The sequence below is a fragment of the Anomaloglossus baeobatrachus genome, chromosome 9 (genome assembly GCF_048569485.1).
Source record: "Anomaloglossus baeobatrachus isolate aAnoBae1 chromosome 9, aAnoBae1.hap1, whole genome shotgun sequence".
NCBI classification, from domain to species: domain Eukaryota; kingdom Metazoa; phylum Chordata; class Amphibia; order Anura; family Aromobatidae; genus Anomaloglossus; species Anomaloglossus baeobatrachus.
The window spans coordinates 76,684,613-76,705,226 of record NC_134361.1 but is presented as its reverse complement, the minus strand read 5'-3'; the positions used below and the strand labels follow the sequence as shown (position 1 = coordinate 76,705,226).

The window sequence follows — 20,614 nt, the reverse complement described above, 5'->3', positions numbered from 1 at the left end:
TGATGGAGGCCGGGTACTGCACATCACCCTCTATTTGATTTGAATAGGAGGCGGTTGTGCAATACCAGACCACGGCCGCTATGAAAAGATGAGCAGCTCTGGAATGGAGTATTATTGGTAGCCTGCCCTTGCTGCCGGCCCCGAAAACAGCTGATCGGCAGGGGGTGCTGGGTGTCTAACCCTGGCCGATCAGACATTGATGACCGTCGATAGGCCATCAATGTACAAGTAGTGGACAACCCCTTTAAAGGAAATCTGCCACTAGGTTTTTTTATACCTCCTCTAAGAGCAGCATAATGTAGAGTCAGATACCCTGATTCCAGCGATGTCACTTACTGGGCTGTTTGCTGTCATTTTGATAAAATTCAATGTTTTCTCTGCTGCAGATCTAGCAGTTATACAGAGCTCATGACTATGCTGGACTACCTGCAGCACACCAAGTAGTCATCTAATGATGATCTTCTGCTGATTTAACCAGGGATTTTATCAAAACTACACTAAGCAGCCCAGTATGTAACACATCGCTGGAATCAGGATCTCTGCTTCTACATTATGCTGATCTCTGATTAGGTGGCAAAAACTTGGGGACAGATTCACTTTAAAGGGGTAGTCCACTAATTTTACAATAATGGCCTATCCTTAGGATAGGTCATCAATGTCTGGCTGGAGTCTGCCACCCTGTATCCCCGCCGATCAGCTGCTCACGGTGCCGGCAGCAGCAGGTAGCTGGAAATGCTCAGTTCAGAAGCTGCGTATCTACTGATAGCGGCTGGGGACTGTACATCTACCTTTTATTGATTTTAAATAGGAGGCAGATGTGCAGTATCCAACCGCGGCCACTATCAGAAGATGAGCAGCTTCAGAACTAAGTATTTCCGGTAGCCAGCCGTCACCGGCAGCCTTGAGAACAGCTGACCGGCAGGGGTGCGGAGTGTCTGATCTCGGCCAATCAGACATTGATGTTGTATTCTAAAGATACAAAACAAGAAAGCTTACGGAGACACCATCACATGTTTCTCAACTCTGGCAGGAAACTAGCCAGGTCTTTCACCGGGAAGGAACACCCACGGGAAGGGCAGTCTCCAGTCAAGGAGACCACCTATGCAAAACATGGTATCCATCCACAGACAGCTGTTTCGGGGTATTTGCCCCTCATCAGTGTGGAGTAGGAAACTGGCTAGTGGGACATTGCCTAGTAGAAGACTACATAGGTAAGGATCTCCCAGAGGTCAACCATCATTGCTTATGTATTCTAAAGATAGGCCATCAATATAAAGTAGTGGACAAACTCTTTAGCCGCCATCCGCTAAATCTGCTTTCATGCAAAATACAAAGTGTTTACCGAAACAAGCTCTGTAGATTCCTTGCTATAGTGCTACAAACACAAGTTCTTTTGTGCTGTAAATGTCAGAAATTCCCAGCTATTTTTTTTTTTTTTTTACTTATTGTGTAACTGGAAAATAATCCATGTGCATAGCGACCCACAGCAAAATATGTCCAGGAACCAGGTCGCTTATGTGCCTACTGTAGAAATGTGCGAATGAGTCTGTACTTCAAGTATTATCTGACCCTAATCTCTTTGGCCTCAGTCATAGTTTATCACGTAGGTGTTCCATCTGATAGTTTCACAGAACACATTCCCATTATAGTCTATGAGGCTGTTCACGTCTTTTTCATTTGTTTTTTTTTTTTTGTTTTCCGGCAGCATGGATTAAAATTTCTTATACAGTCTTAAGCTGCTTTCACACTACGTTTTTTTTTTTAGCATGCGTCATGAAAGTTTTTTTGCTGCAAAAGCGGATCCAGTTTTTGCAGAGAAAAACGCATGCAAACGCATGTGTTATTTTGCAGGATCCTGTCACTTGAAGTTTATGGGCGGGCATTGGAGTCATGTGATCGGGAGTGAGGGGAACTGAACGTGACAGACTGGGAGCCGGCATCTGACAGCTGCGGAGGCTCGTAACCAAGGTAAACATTGGGTAACTTGCTTGGATACCTGATATTTACCTTGGTTATGAGCGTCTGCAGCTGCTAGGAGCAGGGCTGCCTGCTCCCTGCACACGTCACCAAGGTAAACATCAGGTAACTAAGCCCGCGGTTACCCGATATTTACCTTGGTTACCAGCGTCTTCCGCTCTCAGGCGGGGGAGAGAGGGAGGGGGAGAGAGAGACTGATCACACCAGGCTGGTTTCTGGGCATGCTCAGTAGAGCAAACAGGATCCTGTCTATCAGCATGCCAGCGTTCACATACGTTTGCGTGCAGTATAGTCAGGATCCAGCAATTTGCAGTATTTGGACGCAGCTCAAAAACGCTACAAGTAGCGTTTTTGAAAAAAGTTAAAAAACTGCAAGTTGCTGGATCCTTACTATAACGCACGCAAACGCAGGTGAACGCATGTTGACGCGAGTCCATTGCAAATGCATTGAAATTTTTTGGGGGGGGGGTGGCGGGTATGTTACAACCGTAGAATTTTTTTTTTAAAAAAAAAAAAAAAGATTAGGTGTATTTTTTGTATTACCCCTTTCGCTAATTAGTGGTATCTTGCTTATTTTCTCAACATGACAAGGTGCTCATTAAATTCTGTGGATACATCGGCTGTTTTTGAACTGTCAGTTATTTTCTAGTATTTTAAGTACAAGAAATAGAAGAAAAAAAAAATCTGCATTTCTGTTCTCATAAAGAAGCTAAAAGGAAATAACATTCTGCAAAATGAGACTTTGCAGGATATGACACCACAAACAGTTAGGCCCTTTTTGGAGCACCTTTGATAACACACAAGTATGAATAGTGATTCCAGAACTACAGTGCACATCATTGTCTACTATTGAGCAGCTGCTGGTTGTAGCAGTTGCAGAATGGCTGGGTAGATACAGTGTGAATTACAGGAAAGCATTGGAGGAGAAAAAATAGATGTTAACCTTTTTGTTTAGTACTGCTGCAAGCAGAGAGATAAAACACAGTGAAATCTTTGTCACAATCCATTATCATAAACTGCAGAACGTGGTACCCCACCGAATCTCATCTGAAGAGTTGTGCCCGGAGAAGGGCTGTACAGAAGCCGCATCACACAGGGCACTGTCACTCCTTAGTATCTGGGCATCACACAGGGCACTGTCACTCCTTAGTATCTGGGCATTACACAGGGCACTGTCACTCTTAGTACCTGGGCATTACAGAGGGCACTGTCACTCCTTAGTATCTGGGTGTCACACAGGGCACTGTCACTCCTTAGTACCTGGGTGTCACACAGGGTGCTGTCACTATTAATACCTGGGCGTCACACAGGGCACTGTCACTCTTAGTACCTGGGCGTCACACAGGGCACTGTCACTCCTTAGTACCTGGGCGTCACACAGGGCACTGTCACTCTTAGTACCTGGGCGTCACACAGGGCACTGTCACTCCTTAGTATCTGGGCATTACACAGGGCACTGTCACTCCTTAGTATCTGGGTGTCACACAGGGCACTGTCACTCCTTAGTACCTGGGCATTACACAGGGCACTGTCACTCCTTAGTATCTGAGCATCACACAGGGCACTGCCACTCTTAGTACCTGGGCGTCACACAGGGCACTGTCACTATTAGTACCTGGGCATTACACAGGGCACTGTCACTCCTTAGTATCTGGGCATTACACAGGGCACTGTCACTCCTTAGTACCTGGGCGTCACACAGGGCACTGTCACTCCTTAGTACCTGGGCGTCACACAGGGCACTGTCACTCCTTAGTACCTGGGCATTACACAGGGCACTGCCACTCTTAGTACCTGGGCATTACACAGGGCACTGTCACTCCTTAGTATCTGAGCATCACACAGGGCACTGCCACTCTTAGTACCTGGGCGTCACACAGGGCACTGTCACTATTAGTACCTGGGCATTACACAGGGCACTGTCACTCCTTAGTATCTGGGCATTACACAGGGCACTGTCACTCCTTAGTACCTGGGCGTCACACAGGGCACTGTCACTCCTTAGTACCTGGGCGTCACACAGGGCACTGTCACTCCTTAGTACCTGGGCATTACACAGGGCACTGTCACTCCTTAGTATCTGGGCATTACACAGGGCACTGTCACTCCTTAGTATCTGGGCATCACACAGGGCACTGCCACTCTTAGTACCTGGGCGTCACACAGGGCGCTGTCACTATTAGTACCTGGGCATTACACAGGGCACTGTCACTCCTTAGTATCTGGGCATTACACAGGGCACTGTCACTCTTAGTACCTGGGCATTACAGAGGGCACTGTCACTCCTTAGTATCTGGGTGTCACACAGGGCACTGTCACTCCTTAGTACCTGGGCATTACACAGGGCACTGTCACTCCTTAGTATCTGGGTGTCACACAGGGCACTGCCACTCTTAGTACCTGGGCGTCACACAGGGCACTGTCACTATTAGTACCTGGGCATTACACAGGGCACTGTCACTCCTTAGTATCTGGGTGTCACACAGGGCACTGTCACTCCTTAGTACCTGGGCGTCACACAGGGCACTGTCACTCCTTAGTACCTGGGCATTACACAGGGCACTGTCACTCCTTAGTACCTGGGCGTCACACAGGGCACTGTCACTCCTTAGTACCTGGGCGTCACACAGGGCACTGTCACTCCTTAGTATCTGGGCATTACACAGGGCACTGTCACTCCTTAGTATCTGGGCATTACACAGGGCGCTGTCACTCCTTAGTACCTGGGCATTACACAGGGCACTGTCACTCTTAGTACCTGGGCATTACAGAGGGCACTGTCACTCCTTAGTATCTGGGTGTCACACAGGGCACTGTCACTCCTTAGTACCTGGGCATTACACAGGGCACTGTCACTCCTTAGTATCTGGGTGTCACACAGGGCACTGCCACTCTTAGTACCTGGGCGTCACACAGGGCACTGTCACTATTAGTACCTGGGCATTACACAGGGCACTGTCACTCCTTAGTATCTGGGTGTCACACAGGGCACTGTCACTCCTTAGTACCTGGGCGTCACACAGGGCACTGTCACTCCTTAGTACCTGGGCATTACACAGGGCACTGTCACTCTTAGTACCTGGGCATTACACAGGGCACTGTCACTCCTTAGTACCTGGGCATTACACAGGGCACTGTCACTCCTTAGTACCTGGGCGTCACACAGGGCACTGTCACTCCTTAGTACCTGGGCGTCACACAGGGCACTGTCACTCTTAGTACCTCGGCATTACACAGGGCACTGTCACTCTTAGTACCTGGGCGTCACACAGGGCACTGTCACTCCTTAGTACCTGGGCATTACACAAGGGCGCTGTCACTCTTAGTACCTGGGCGTCACAGAGGGCACTGTCACTCCTTAGTACCTGGGCATTACACAAGGGCGCTGTCACTCTTAGTACTTGGGCATTACACAGGGCACTGTCACTCTTAGTACCTGGGCGTCACACAGGGCGCTGTCACTCTTAGTACTTGGGCATTACACAAGGGCGCTGTCACTCTTAGTACTTGGGCATTACACAGGGCACTGTCACTCTTAGTACCTGGGCGTCACACAGGGCACTGTCACTCTTAGTACCTGGGCATTACACAAGGGCGCTGTCACTCTTAGTACTTGGGCATTACACAGGGCACTGTCACTCCTTAGTACCTGGGCGTCACACAGGGCACTGTCACTCCTTAGTACCTGGGCGTCACACAGGGCACTGTCACTCCTTAGTACCTGGGCATTACACAAGGGCGCTGTCACTCTTAGTACCTGGGCGTCACACAGGGCGCTGTCACTCCTTAGTACCTGGGCATTACACAAGGGCGCTGTCACTCTTAGTACTTGGGCATTACACAGGGCGCTGTCACTATTAGTACCTGGGCATTACACAGGGCACTGCCACTCCTTAGTACCTGGGCGTCACACAGGGCACTGCCACTCCTTAGTACCTGGGCGTCACACAGGGCACTGTCACTCCTTAGTACCTGGGCGTCACACAGGGCACTGTCACTCCTTAGTACCTGGGCGTCACACAGGGCACTGTCACTCCTTAGTACCTGGGTGTCACACAGGGCACTGTCACTCCTTAGTACCTGGGCATTACACAAGGGCGCTGTCACTCTTAGTACTTGGGCATTACACAGGGCGCTGTCACTATTAGTACCTGGGCATTACACAGGGCACTGCCACTCCTTAGTACCTGGGCGTCACACAGGGCACTGCCACTCCTTAGTACCTGGGCGTCACACAGGGCACTGCCACTCCTTAGTACCTGGGCGTCACACAGGGCACTGCCACTCCTTAGTACCTGGGCGTCACACAGGGCACTGTCACTCTTAGTACCTGGGCGTCACACAGGGCGCTGTCACTATTAGTACCTGGGCGTCACACAGGGCGCTGCCACTCCTTAGTACCTGGGCGTCACACAGGGCACTGCCACTCCTTAGTACCTGGGCGTCACACAGGGCACTGTCACTCCTTAGTATCTGGGCATTACACAGGGCACTGTCACTCCTTAGTATCTGGGCATTACACAGGGCGCTGTCACTCCTTAGTATCTGGGCATTACACAGGGCACTGTCACTCCTTAGTATCTGGGCATTACACAGGGCACTGTCACTCCTTAGTACCTGGGCATTACACAGGGCACTGTCACTCCTTAGTATCTGGGCATTACACAGGGCACTGTCACTCTTAGTACCTGGGCATTACAGAGGGCACTGTCACTCCTTAGTATCTGGGTGTCACACAGGGCACTGTCACTCCTTAGTACCTGGGCATTACACAGGGCACTGTCACTCCTTAGTATCTGGGTGTCACACAGGGCACTGTCACTCCTTAGTACCTGGGCGTCACACAGGGCACTGTCACTCCTTAGTACCTGGGCATTACACAGGGCACTGTCACTCTTAGTACCTGGGCATTACACAGGGCACTGTCACTCCTTAGTACCTGGGCATTACACAGGGCACTGTCACTCCTTAGTACCTGGGCGTCACACAGGGCACTGTCACTCCTTAGTACCTGGGCGTCACACAGGGCACTGTCACTCTTAGTACCTCGGCATTACACAGGGCACTGTCACTCTTAGTACCTGGGCGTCACACAGGGCACTGTCACTCCTTAGTACCTGGGCATTACACAAGGGCGCTGTCACTCTTAGTACCTGGGCGTCACAGAGGGCACTGTCACTCCTTAGTACCTGGGCATTACACAAGGCACTGTCACTCTTAGTACTTGGGCATTACACAGGGCACTGTCACTCTTAGTACCTGGGCGTCACACAGGGCGCTGTCACTCTTAGTACTTGGGCATTACACAAGGGCGCTGTCACTCTTAGTACTTGGGCATTACACAGGGCACTGTCACTCTTAGTACCTGGGCGTCACACAGGGCACTGTCACTCTTAGTACCTGGGCATTACACAAGGGCACTGTCACTCTTAGTACCTGGGCATTACACAGGGCACTGTCACTCCTTAGTACCTGGGCGTCACACAGGGCACTGTCACTCCTTAGTACCTGGGCGTCACACAGGGCACTGTCACTCCTTAGTACCTGGGCGTCACACAGGGCGCTGTCACTCTTAGTACCTGGGCGTCACACAGGGCGCTGTCACTCCTTAGTACCTGGGCATTACACAAGGGCGCTGTCACTCTTAGTACTTGGGCATTACACAGGGCGCTGTCACTATTAGTACCTGGGCATTACACAGGGCACTGCCACTCCTTAGTACCTGGGCGTCACACAGGGCACTGCCACTCCTTAGTACCTGGGCGTCACACAGGGCACTGTCACTCCTTAGTACCTGGGCGTCACACAGGGCACTGTCACTCCTTAGTACCTGGGTGTCACACAGGGCACTGTCACTCCTTAGTACCTGGGCATTACACAAGGGCGCTGTCACTCTTAGTACTTGGGCATTACACAGGGCGCTGTCACTATTAGTACCTGGGCATTACACAGGGCACTGCCACTCCTTAGTACCTGGGCGTCACACAGGGCACTGCCACTCCTTAGTACCTGGGCGTCACACAGGGCACTGCCACTCCTTAGTACCTGGGCGTCACACAGGGCACTGCCACTCCTTAGTACCTGGGCGTCACACAGGGCACTGTCACTCTTAGTACCTGGGCGTCACACAGGGCGCTGTCACTATTAGTACCTGGGCGTCACACAGGGCACTGCCACTCCTTAGTACCTGGGCGTCACACAGGGCACTGCCACTCCTTAGTACCTGGGCGTCACACAGGGCACTGCCACTCCTTAGTACCTGGGCGTCACACAGGGCACTGTCACTCCTTAGTACCTGGGCGTCACACAGGGCACTGTCACTCCTTAGTACCTGGGCGTCACACAGGGCACTGTCACTCCTTAGTATCTGGGCATTACACAGGGCACTGTCACTCCTTAGTATCTGGGCATTACACAGGGCGCTGTCACTCCTTAGTATCTGGGCGTCACACAGGGCACTGCCACTCTTAGTACCTGGGCATTACACAGGGCACTGTCACTCTTAGTACCTGGGCATTACACAGGGCACTGTCACTCTTAGTACCTGGGCATTACACAGGGCACTGTCACTCTTAGTACCTGGGCATTACACAGGGCACTGTCACTCCTTAGTATCTGGGTGTCACACAGGGCACTGTCACTCCTTAGTACCTGGGCATCACACAGGGCACTGTCACTCCTTAGTACCTGGGTGTCACACAGGGCACTGTCACTCTTAGTACCTGGGTATTACACAGGGCACTGTCACTCTTAGTACCTGGGCATTACACAGGGCACTGTCACTCTTAGTACCTGGGCATTACACAGGGCACTGTCACTCTTAGTACCTGGGCGTCACACAGGGCACTGTCACTCCTTAGTACCTGGGCGTCACACAGGGCACTGTCACTCTTAGTACCAGGGCATTACACAGGGCACTGTCACTCTTAGTACCTGGGCATTACACAGGGCACTGTCACTCTTAGTACCTGGGCATTACACAGGGCACTGTCACTCCTTAGTACCTGGGCGTCACACAGGGCACTGTCACTCCTTAGTACCTGGGCGTCACACAGGGCACTGTCACTCTTAGTACCAGGGCATTACACAGGGCACTGTCACTCTTAGTACCTGGGCATTACACAGGGCACTGTCACTCTTAGTACCTGGGCGTCACAGAGGGCACTGTCACTCCTTAGTACCTGGGCATTACACAAGGGCGCTGTCACTCTTAGTACTTGGGCATTACACAGGGCACTGTCACTCTTAGTACCTGGGCGTCACACAGGGCACTGCCACTCTTAGTACCTGGGCGTCACACAGGGCACTGTCACTCTTAGTACCTGGGCATTACACAAGGGCGCTGTCACTCCTTAGTACCTGGGCGTCACACAGGGCACTGTCACTCTTAGTACCTGGGCATTACACAAGGGCGCTGTCACTCCTTAGTACCTGGGCGTCACACAGGGCACTGTCACTCTTAGTACCTGGGCATTACACAGGGCACTGTCACTCCTTAGTACCTGGGCGTCACACAGGGCACTGTCACTCCTTAGTACCTGGGCGTCACACAGGGCACTGTCACTCCTTAGTACCTGGGCATTACACAAGGGCGCTGTCACTCTTAGTACCTGGGCGTCACACAGGGCGCTGTCACTCCTTAGTACCTGGGCATTACACAAGGGCGCTGTCACTCTTAGTACTTGGGCATTACACAGGGCGCTGTCACTATTAGTACCTGGGCATTACACAGGGCACTGCCACTCCTTAGTACCTGGGCGTCACACAGGGCACTGCCACTCCTTAGTACCTGGGCGTCACACAGGGCACTGTCACTCCTTAGTACCTGGGCATTACACAGGGCACTGTCCCTCTTAGTACCTGGGCGTCACACAGGGCGCTGCCACTCCTTAGTACCTGGGCGTCACACAGGGCACTGCCACTCCTTAGTACCTGGGCGTCACACAGGGCACTGCCACTCCTTAGTACCTGGGCGTCACACAGGGCACTGTCACTCCTTAGTACCTGGGCATTACACAGGGCACTGTCACTCCTTAGTACCTGGGCGTCACACAGGGCACTGTCACTCCTTAGTACCTGGGCGTCACACAGGGCACTGTCACTCCTTAGTATCTGGGCATTACACAGGGCACTGTCACTCCTTAGTATCTGGGCATTACACAGGGCGCTGTCACTCCTTAGTACCTGGGCATTACACAGGGCACTGTCACACTTAGTACCTGGGCATTACAGAGGGCACTGTCACTCCTTAGTATCTGGGTGTCACACAGGGCACTGTCACTCCTTAGTACCTGGGCGTCACACAGGGCACTGTCACTCCTTAGTACCTGGGCATCACACAGGGCACTGTCACTCCTTAGTACCTGGGTGTCACACAGGGCACTGTCACTCTTAGTACCTGGGCATTACACAGGGCACTGTCACTCTTAGTACCTGGGCATTACACAGGGCACTGTCACTCTTAGTACCTGGGCATTACACAGGGCACTGTCACTCTTAGTACCTGGGCGTCACACAGGGCACTGTCACTCCTTAGTACCTGGGCGTCACACAGGGCACTGTCACTCTTAGTACCTGGGCATTACACAGGGCACTGTCACTCTTAGTACCTGGGCGTCACAGAGGGCACTGTCACTCCTTAGTACCTGGGCATTACACAAGGGCGCTGTCACTCTTAGTACTTGGGCATTACACAGGGCACTGTCACTCTTAGTACTTGGGCGTCACACAGGGCACTGTCACTCTTAGTACCTGGGCATTACACAAGGGCGCTGTCACTCCTTAGTACCTGGGCGTCACACAGGGCACTGTCACTCTTAGTACCTGGGCATTACACAAGGGCGCTGTCACTCTTAGTACTTGGGCATTACACAGGGCACTGTCACTCCTTAGTACCTGGGCGTCACACAGGGCACTGTCACTCCTTAGTACCTGGGCGTCACACAGGGCACTGTCACTCCTTAGTACCTGGGCGTCACACAGGGCACTGTCACTCCTTAGTACCTGGGCATTACACAAGGGCGCTGTCACTCTTAGTACCTGGGCGTCACACAGGGCGCTGTCACTCCTTAGTACCTGGGCATTACACAGGGCACTGTCACACTTAGTACCTGGGCATTACAGAGGGCACTGTCACTCCTTAGTATCTGGGTGTCACACAGGGCACTGTCACTCCTTAGTACCTGGGTGTCACACAGGGCACTGTCACTCCTTAGTACCTGGGCATCACACAGGGCACTGTCACTCCTTAGTACCTGGGTGTCACACAGGGCACTGTCACTCTTAGTACCTGGGCATTACACAGGGCACTGTCACTCTTAGTACCTGGGCATTACACAGGGCACTGTCACTCTTAGTACCTGGGCATTACACAGGGCACTGTCACTCTTAGTACCTGGGCATTACACAGGGCACTGTCACTCCTTAGTACCTGGGCGTCACACAGGGCACTGTCACTCCTTAGTACCTGGGCGTCACACAGGGCACTGTCACTCTTAGTACCAGGGCATTACACAGGGCACTGTCACTCTTAGTACCTGGGCATTACACAGGGCACTGTCACTCCTTAGTACCTGAGCATTACACAAGGGCGCTGTCACTCTTAGTACCTGGGCATTACACAGGGCACTGTCACTCCTTAGTATCTGGGCGTCACACAGGGCACTGTCACTCCTTAGTACCTGGGCGTCACACAGGGCACTGTCACTCCTAGTACCTGGGCATTACACAGGGCACTGTCACTCTTAGTACCTGGGCATTACACAGGGCACTGTCACTTTTAGTACCTGGGCATTACACAGGGCACTGTCACTCTTAGTACCTGGGCATTACACAGGGCACTGTCACTCCTTAGTACCTGGGCGTCACACAGGGCACTGTCACTCCTTAGTACCTGGGCGTCACACAGGGCACTGTCACTCTTAGTACCAGGGCATTACACAGGGCACTGTCACTCTTAGTACCTGGGCATTACACAGGGCACTGTCACTCCTTAGTACCTGAGCATTACACAAGGGCGCTGTCACTCTTAGTACTTGGGCATTACACAGGGCACTGTCACTCTTAGTACCTGGGCGTCACACAGGGCGCTGTCACTCTTAGTACTTGGGCATTACACAAGGGCGCTGTCACTCTTAGTACTTGGGCATTACACAGGGCGCTGTCACTCTTAGTACTTGGGCATTACACAGGGCACTGCCACTCCTTAGTACCTGGGCGTCACACAGGGCACTGCCACTCCTTAGTACCTGGGCGTCACACAGGGCACTGTCACTCCTTAGTACCTGGGCGTCCCACAGGGCACTGTCACTCCTTAGTACCTGGGCATTACACAAGGGCGCTGTCACTCTTAGTACTTGGGCATTACACAGGGCGCTGTCACTATTAGTACCTGGGCGTCACACAGGGCACTGTCACTCCTTAGTACCTGGGCGTCACACAGGGCACTGTCACTCCTTAGTACCTGGGCATTACACAAGGGCGCTGTCACTCTTAGTACTTGGGCATTACACAGGGCGCTGTCACTATTAGTACCTGGGCGTCACACAGGGCACTGTCACTCCTTAGTACCTGGGCGTCACACAGGGCACTGTCACTCCTTAGTACCTGGGCATTACACAGGGCACTGTCACTCCTTAGTACCTGGGCGTCACACAGGGCACTGTCACTCCTTAGTACCTGGGCGTCACACAGGGCACTGTCACTCCTTAGTACCTGGGCATTACACAGGGCACTGTCACTCCTTAGTACCTGGGCGTCACACAGGGCACTGTCACTCCTTAGTACCTGGGCGTCCCACAGGGCACTGTCACTCTTAAGGGGGCTTTACACGCTACGATATTATTAATGATTTATCGGGGTCGATGGGTCACGCCGTTAGTGACGCACATCCAGCGTCATTAACGATATCGCAGCGTGTGACACTTTTGTGCGACCTAAAACGATCGCAAAAGCGGCCAAAATTGTTTGCCATGGAGAGGTCGTCCTAAAACCAAAAATCGTTTAACGCTCATTAGCGATGTTGTTCCTCGTTCCTGCGGCAGCACACATCACATTCTCTCCATGGTCTGCCATTTGAGGAGAGCTGGGACAACGTGCTGCTCATCTAGGTTTTGTGCACACGACAGAATGTGCTTGGAGGTAATACATTTGCGTATACTGGACCAGGCCTGTTTGTGAGGGAGATGGGTTATGTAGCTGGGAAACCAACCATTGTTTTACCCAATATTGACTAGTTGCTGTAATAATTTTATGGCACTTGGTCCGTGGCTTTATTCCCTTGCCGTTGTAAATTTTCACCGCACGGTTAAAGCTCTGCAATTCAGCAAGTCAGGCTCGATCTCTGTTGTCTTCTCTCTGTACGACGACATAACACTGTGTGAGCAGTATATAGTGAGCGGAAGCATCGGCGCGGTCAATGCTTTTGTAGGACCTGATGATCGCTGGGCCTCAGCCCAACTAGACAAAGCTCTGGGTCCTATCAGAACCAGATCAGCTCAGCCAGTGACGTCTGATACCATAGGGAGCGGTTTTCCTATGGATGCCACAGCTAAAGATGTAAAAATGAGCAATAACCAAGAAGCAAATCTTTTATGGTATATGAAATTTAGTGTGTGTAAAATATATTATACATTGTATCACATAAGTGAGTGCACCCCTCACATTTTTTGTAAATATTTTATTTCCTTTCATGGGATAACACTGATGATCTGACAACTTTGATACAATGTACTGTCGTCTGTTTACAGCTTGTATAACAGTGTAAATTTGGTGACTTCTAAATAACTCCACACAGCCAATAATTTCTAAACCACTGGCAACAAAAGTGAGTACACCCCAAAGTGAAAATGGCCATATTGTGCCCAAAGTGGCAATAATTTGTGACGCCAGCATTATTTTCAAGTACTACCTTAACTCTTGAACATGGAGGTCACTAGAGCTTCACAGGAGCTGCTGGATCCTCTTACATCCTCCATGATGACATCAAGGAGCTCTGGTGGATGTTAGAAATCTTGCACTCGTCCACCTTCCGTTTTGAGGCTGCCCCACAGATGCCCCACAGGGTTTAGGTCTGGAGACGTGCTTGGCCAGTGCAGCACCTTTACCCTCAGTTTCTTTAGCAAGGCAGTGGTCATCTTGGAGGTGTGTTTGGGGTTGTTATGTTGGCATGCTGCCCTGTAGCTCAGTTTTTGAAAGGAGGCGATCATAGTCTTATTCAGTATGTCACAGGACATGTTTGCATTCATAGTTCCTTTAATGAACTTTAGCTCCCCACACCCTTCAGCACTCATACAGCCCCAACCATGATGCACCCTCCACCATACTTGACTATAGGCAAGTCACACTTGTCTTTGTGCTCAGCACCTGGTTGCTGCTGCACACGCTTGACAGCATTTGAACCAAATACATTATCTTGATGTCATCAGACAACAGGACATGGCTTCAGTAATCCATGTCCAAATTCTGCTTGTCAGCAAACTGTGGACTTTCTTGTCAATCATACTTATAAGAGGCTTCCCTCTGAAACGACAGCCATGGAGAGCAATTTAATGCAGTGTGTGGCGTATGGTCTGAGCATTGTCAGGTCTCCCCACCCCTGTAACTTCTGCAGCAATGCTGGAAGTACTTGTACGGCTATTTTGGGGGAAAAAAAACAGCCTCCTGGATATTACACTGACCACGTGCACTTAGCTTTTTTGGTTGACCATGGGCAGGCCTGTTCTGAGTGGAACCTGACTTGTTAAACCGCTGCATGGTCTTGGCCATAAACACAAAACGTATGGATAAATGTAAATTAACCAGTAACATGTGATACACTGTGTCATGACAAAAAAAAGTATTCTCTGAATCATTTCGTAGAAGCATTCCAAAGTTATAGCCACTGAAAGTGATTAGCCCCAAAGTTCAAATTATTGAGGTTTATCAGGAAAGTGAAAACAGGCTGCGGCAGGAAGGGCTTAAGGGATGCTAAAATAAAATTTTAGAACTAAAACTGTTCTAAGCTTAAAAAAAATCTTAATTTCTCACTAATCTCAATTTATTATGAAAATGACATTCATTATTACATGGAGCTCCATGGATTCAGATAATGGGACTTCTTTCATTGTATGGAAGACTATATGGAGATACTGTCTTTTCTTCAGTTTCCTGGCACTCATTTCTGCCATGTCCTGACTTCTCGTAGCAATATATCGCTCATATGAGTAGCATGTATGAGGATTGGCATAATCTAGAAACCATATTGGGGTAAGGACGAAGCGGGATCTGACCTGCAGGGCCACGAGTCTCCTCTGCAGGACACTACAGCTGCCCGTGCCCATGATCCGGGCTCGTTCAGTTGCAGACTTTTCTCTCTGTTCTCCCTGTGGAGGATACTTGTGACTCCACAGCAAACAATTGATATTCTTGTGGTATGGGAAGCCGCACCGCAGATCAGTTAAGGCTATGTGTCCATGGGAGAATGTAGCTGCGGATTTTTCTGCATCAAAATCCGCAGCTTTCCCGCAAAATCCGCACCTTTTCAAAGGTGCGGATTTACCGCGGATTTACCGCGGAATTGCCGCGGATTTTGGTGCGGATTTTTTTTTTTTTCCCCCCCAATTTTAAAGCCAAAATCCGGATGAAAATCCGCAACAATAATTGACATGTTGCAGATTTTTCCGGATCAAAATCCGCACGAAATCCGCTGCGGAAAAATCCGCAGCGTGGGCACAGCATTTCCAAAATGCCATAGAAATGGCTGAGAAGTGCCTGAGCTGCAGATTTTCGGGAAATCCGCGGCTTTTCCGCGAGAAATCCGCGGCAAAATCCGCGCATTTTCCGCAGCGTGGGCACATAGCCTTACGCTACAGGACATACACGCACAATTGGCATGGGATTTCTAGAAATCCCATCCACTGTGCTGGTACTGTACATCGCCGCGTTTTGGACGCAACTGAAGCACGCTGCATCCAAAACGCTGCTAACTCTGATCGTGGACACTCAGCCTTAATGGTGATAAGAAGGGGCTGCTTAATTTACATTGAGAGAAAATGATTTCTTGAATGAATGTGTCTTGGGTAGCAGTAATCTAAAGACGACTATGTTCAGACTTTCTATCTGTGTGGATATTTTCTCTAGGTCTTTCATCTTGACACCCTGATAGGCCATGTGTATAAGATCTGCTTTTACCCATCAGGAGATTTTTCTGTATGTTTCCAATACTGATTTAGTGCCTCTGTTCCACTGCCATACAGTGAAAGAAGCAGGGCATTTTCCTTCTCCAAACAGCAACTAACAGAAAACGAAACCAAAATGTGCAAAATAAGTGTGATCATGTCGTAATGGGATCAAATTGTTGCATTGTGTCTACTATTGTGTCGTGTTTCAAGCTGTTTAGAGTGCCATGTCTGGCTTGATTTGTAACAAATTTGATTTGTTTCTTTTTGCCATCCATGGTATTGATAACATCCTTCTCCAGCATCACATTTCGAAGGCGTTGATTCTTCTTCTGTCTTGTTACTTTTATCGTTCAGGTTTTGTATCCATATCTTGCTACAGAAAAGACCATACTATGTATGAGTTGTGTCTTCGTCACCAGTGAAATGTTCCTCGGTTTGAGGACCTTGTCCAGTGACTTCATGGTTGATTTGCCCATAGCTATTCTATTGACTTACGGTGTTGTCGCTGCATCTTGAGTGATCATTGATCCAAGTAGGTTGAAGTCCTTTAAAAATTCCAGTTCGCCACCATACATCTCAAATGTTTCCCGGTCATACCTGGTAGTAGTTAATATCTTTGTTGTCTTTGCGTTGAGTAGGAGTCCCATGTGTGAGCTTTCCATCTTGGCACTCCATACGAAGTCCTACACTTGTTGCTATCGATGTTGTAGTTTCTGTGTATTTACGATTGTTGATGCTTCGTCTAGCAATTTTTGATTCCTTCCTCCTTTTCGGCAAGTTCAGCCTTCCTGAAAATAGCTTCTACATATAAATTGAAGAGAAATGGTGACAGGATGCAGCCTTGTCTGATTCCTCGCTCTACATTGAGTATAAGAATTGCTGTCACGACAGCCATAGCTCTAGACAAGGGCTAAAGGCCCTGTCACACACAGAGATAAATCTTTGGCAGATCTGTGGTTGCAGTGAAATCATGGACATATTGTTCCATTTGTACACAGCCACAAACCTGGCACTGATTGTCCACAATTTCACTGCAACCACAGATCTGCCAAAGATTTATCTCTGTGTGTGACTGGGCCTTAAGGCTACTTTCACACATCCGGTATTTGCTCTGCGGCACAATACGGCGCTCTGCAGAAAAACCGCAACCTTTTTTTGCCGCCGGTTGCGTTTTTTTTTGCATAGACTTACATTAGTGCCGTATTGTGCCGCATGAGCTTGCGGTCAGTCCGGTTTTTGCCGCATGCGGCTAATTTAGCCGAAGCCGCGTCCGGATGAAACGTTGCCTGCAACGTTTTTTGCTCCGGCAAAAAAAAACCCGCATCGCGCCGCATCCGGCCGCTGCGGCGCATTTTTCAATGCATGCCTATGGACGCCGAAAGCGGCGCGATGCGGAAAAAAACGCATCCGGCCGCCGCATGCGGTTTCTTCCACTGCGCATGCTCAGTAGCATGCCGCAACCGGAAAAAAACGGACGGGCCGCATGTAAAAACTTATGCAAACGATGCGGTGTTTTCGCCGCATCCGTTGCATAGCTTACACAGCCGGATTGAGCCGCACAGCTCAAACCGGATGTGTGAAAGTAGCCTAAGGGTGGAGGCTGACCTGACTAAGATTGGAGGGGAGGAACAGTGATTTAGTCACGCCCGCCCTCCCTCCCTAATCTGGAGATTCCTCATAAGTGTTTAAGTAGAAGTTGTTTTAAATTGTTCTGGTGGATTGATCCATCCAGGTATGGATCCCCTAATTGGCAATGAATATTTGGTTTTGGGGGATCCCGGTGGAAAATGTCAGGCCCCAGTGTGAGGTTGTTAATGGTTAATACAACACTTCGTGTGTTGATGCTCCCTAGCCTGTGTGGATAACAGCTGGGGGCAATTTAGTTTATGTGGCTTGGTTATGAGAATCACCAGGTTTTAGTATGGCTTTGAGGACTTTACCAAGTTTTAGTATTTTCCGGTTATGTATTAAAGAAAATGACTGTTGGGGCCAAAATGATCCAAGCAACGTGTGTGTGTGTGTGTGTGTGTGTGTGTGTGTGTGTGTGTGTGTGTTTATTAAATGGGGTAGGAGGAACCGTTTGGGTGGGGGGCCCATTGGTAATTCTGGAATCTACAATTCCAGGGTCATGAAATCATTTTACTTCGCTGTGTATCCCCAACCCTTATCTGTAGCAACTGAAAAAAAAAAAAAAATCAAAACCCTCCAAATTCTCATGATCATCCTTTAAATCACACAAGAATAAATATTTATTGCCAGAACTACCACCCTCAGACCACTAGCACTTTGTTTGTGGCTGGCTCTGTTCTGCGGGGAGTAAAAGGTCTGCAGCAGTGCTTGGCAGCAGATTACGCCCACATTGGGCACTTTGCACACAGTACTGGTCTGGGAGAGCAGCTTATACCAATCTATTTTTTTTGTTGTATAATATGTCTGCCTCTTTCCCGCTCTGTCTGCCTCTTTCCCGCTCTGTCTGCCTCTTTCCCGCTCTGTCTGCCTCTTTCCCGCTCTGTCTGCCTCTTTCCCGCTCTGTCTGCCTCTTTCCCGCTCTGTCTGCCTCTTTCCCGCTCTGTCTGCCTCTTTCCCGCTCTGTCTGCCTCTTTCCCGCTCTGTCTGCCTCTTTCCCGCTCTGTCTGCCTCTTTCCCGCTCTGTCTGCCTCTTTCCCGCTCTGTCTGCCTCTTTCCCGCTCTGTCTGCCTCTTTCCCGCTCTGTCTGCCTCTTTCCCGCTCTGTCCGTGTTTGTCAATCGCTCCACCGACATCATATTACCTCACACATAAGCTTCTTATACTAACAATGTCCTTTGTTCCTATAGCAACCTATCACAGCTCCTATTAATGACCTGTAACTTTCAGCTCCATTGACTTTAATGTAAGCAGGTTTTTTGGCGAATAACTGTAAAGTGCGGGTTTAACATTTTCCCTCAAAACATGGTCTGACGTTCCCTGGGTCAAATGAGGCGTCTGTGCAAAATTTCTTGATTGTAAATGCGATGGTGCGGTTTCCTTTAGCAGACACACGTACGTACGTACACTGCTCAAAAAATTAAAGGGAACACTTAACCAGCCCAATATAACTCCAAGTTAATCAAACTTCTGTGAAATCAAACTGTCCACTTAGGAAGCAACACTGACTGACAATCAATTTCACATGCTGTTGTGTAAATGGAATAGACATCAGATGGAATTTATTGGCAATTATCAAGACACACTCAATAAAGCAGTGTTTCTGCAGGTAGGGACCACAGACATCTCCGTACCAATGCTTTCTGGCTGGTGTTTTAGTCACTTTTGAATGTTGGTTGTGCTCTCACACTCGTGGTAGCATGAGACGGATTTTACAACCCACCCACAGGGTTGTTGCCATAAGAGGGCAACAACCCAGCAGCAGGACCGCTAACTCCGCCTTTGTGCAAGGAGGAACAGGAGGAGCACTGCCAGAGCCCTGCAAAATGACCTCCAGCAGGCCACAAATGTGCATGTGTCTACACAAACGGTTAGAAACCGACTCCACGAGGATGGCATGAGGGCCCGACATCCACAGATGGGGGTTGTACTCACTGCCCAACACTGTGCAGGATGCTTGGCATTTGCCACAGAACACCAGGATTGGCAAAATCACCACTGCTGCCCTGTGCACATGAATGCAGGTTCACACTGAGCACATGTGACAGACGTGACAGAGTCTGGAGACGCCGTGGAGAGCGATCTGCTGCCTGCAATATCCTTCAGCATGACCGGTTTGGTAGTGGGTCAGTAATGGTGTGGGGTGGCATTTCTTTGGAGGGCCACACAGCCCTCCATGTGCTCGCCAGAGCTAGTCTGACTGCCATTAGCTACCAAGATGAGATCCTCAGAGCCCTTGTGAGACCATATGCTGGTGCGGTTGTCCCTGGCTTCCTCCTAATGCAGGACAATGCCAGACCTCATGTGGCTGTAGTGTGTCAGCAATTCCTGCAAGATAAGGCTTTGAAGGCCCGCCTAGTCCCCAGACCTGAATCCGATTGAGCACATCTGGGAAAGAATGTCTCGCTCCATCCACCAACGTCACATTGTACCACAGACTGTCCAGGAGTTGGCGGATGCTTTAGTCCAGGTCTGGGAGGAGATCCCTCAGGAGACCATCCGCAACCTCATCAGGAGCATGCCCAGGTGTTGTAGGGAGGTCATGCAGGCACGTGGAGGCCACACACAATACTGAGCCTCATTTTGACTTGTTTCCACTTTAATATTGTGTGTCTTCAAATCCAGGTCTCCATTCGTTAAAACATTTGATTTCCATTGATTTTTGTGTGATTTTTGTTGTCAGCACATTCAACTTTATACAGAACAAAGTATTCAATGAGACTATTTCATTCATTCAGATCTAGGATGTGTTATTTGAGTGTTCCCTTTAATTTCTTGAGCAGTGTACGTACGTACGTACATACATACATACATACACACATACATACATACATACATACATACATACATACA

At 49.6% G+C, this 20,614-nt stretch overlaps 1 protein-coding gene across 6 annotated transcripts in view; it reads left to right on the top strand.

Annotated features, from left to right (window-relative positions):
* Positions 1 to 20,614, top strand: part of CD99L2 (CD99 molecule like 2) — a 96,944-nt gene that overhangs the window by 28,761 nt on the left and 47,569 nt on the right. The window lies entirely within an intron of this gene.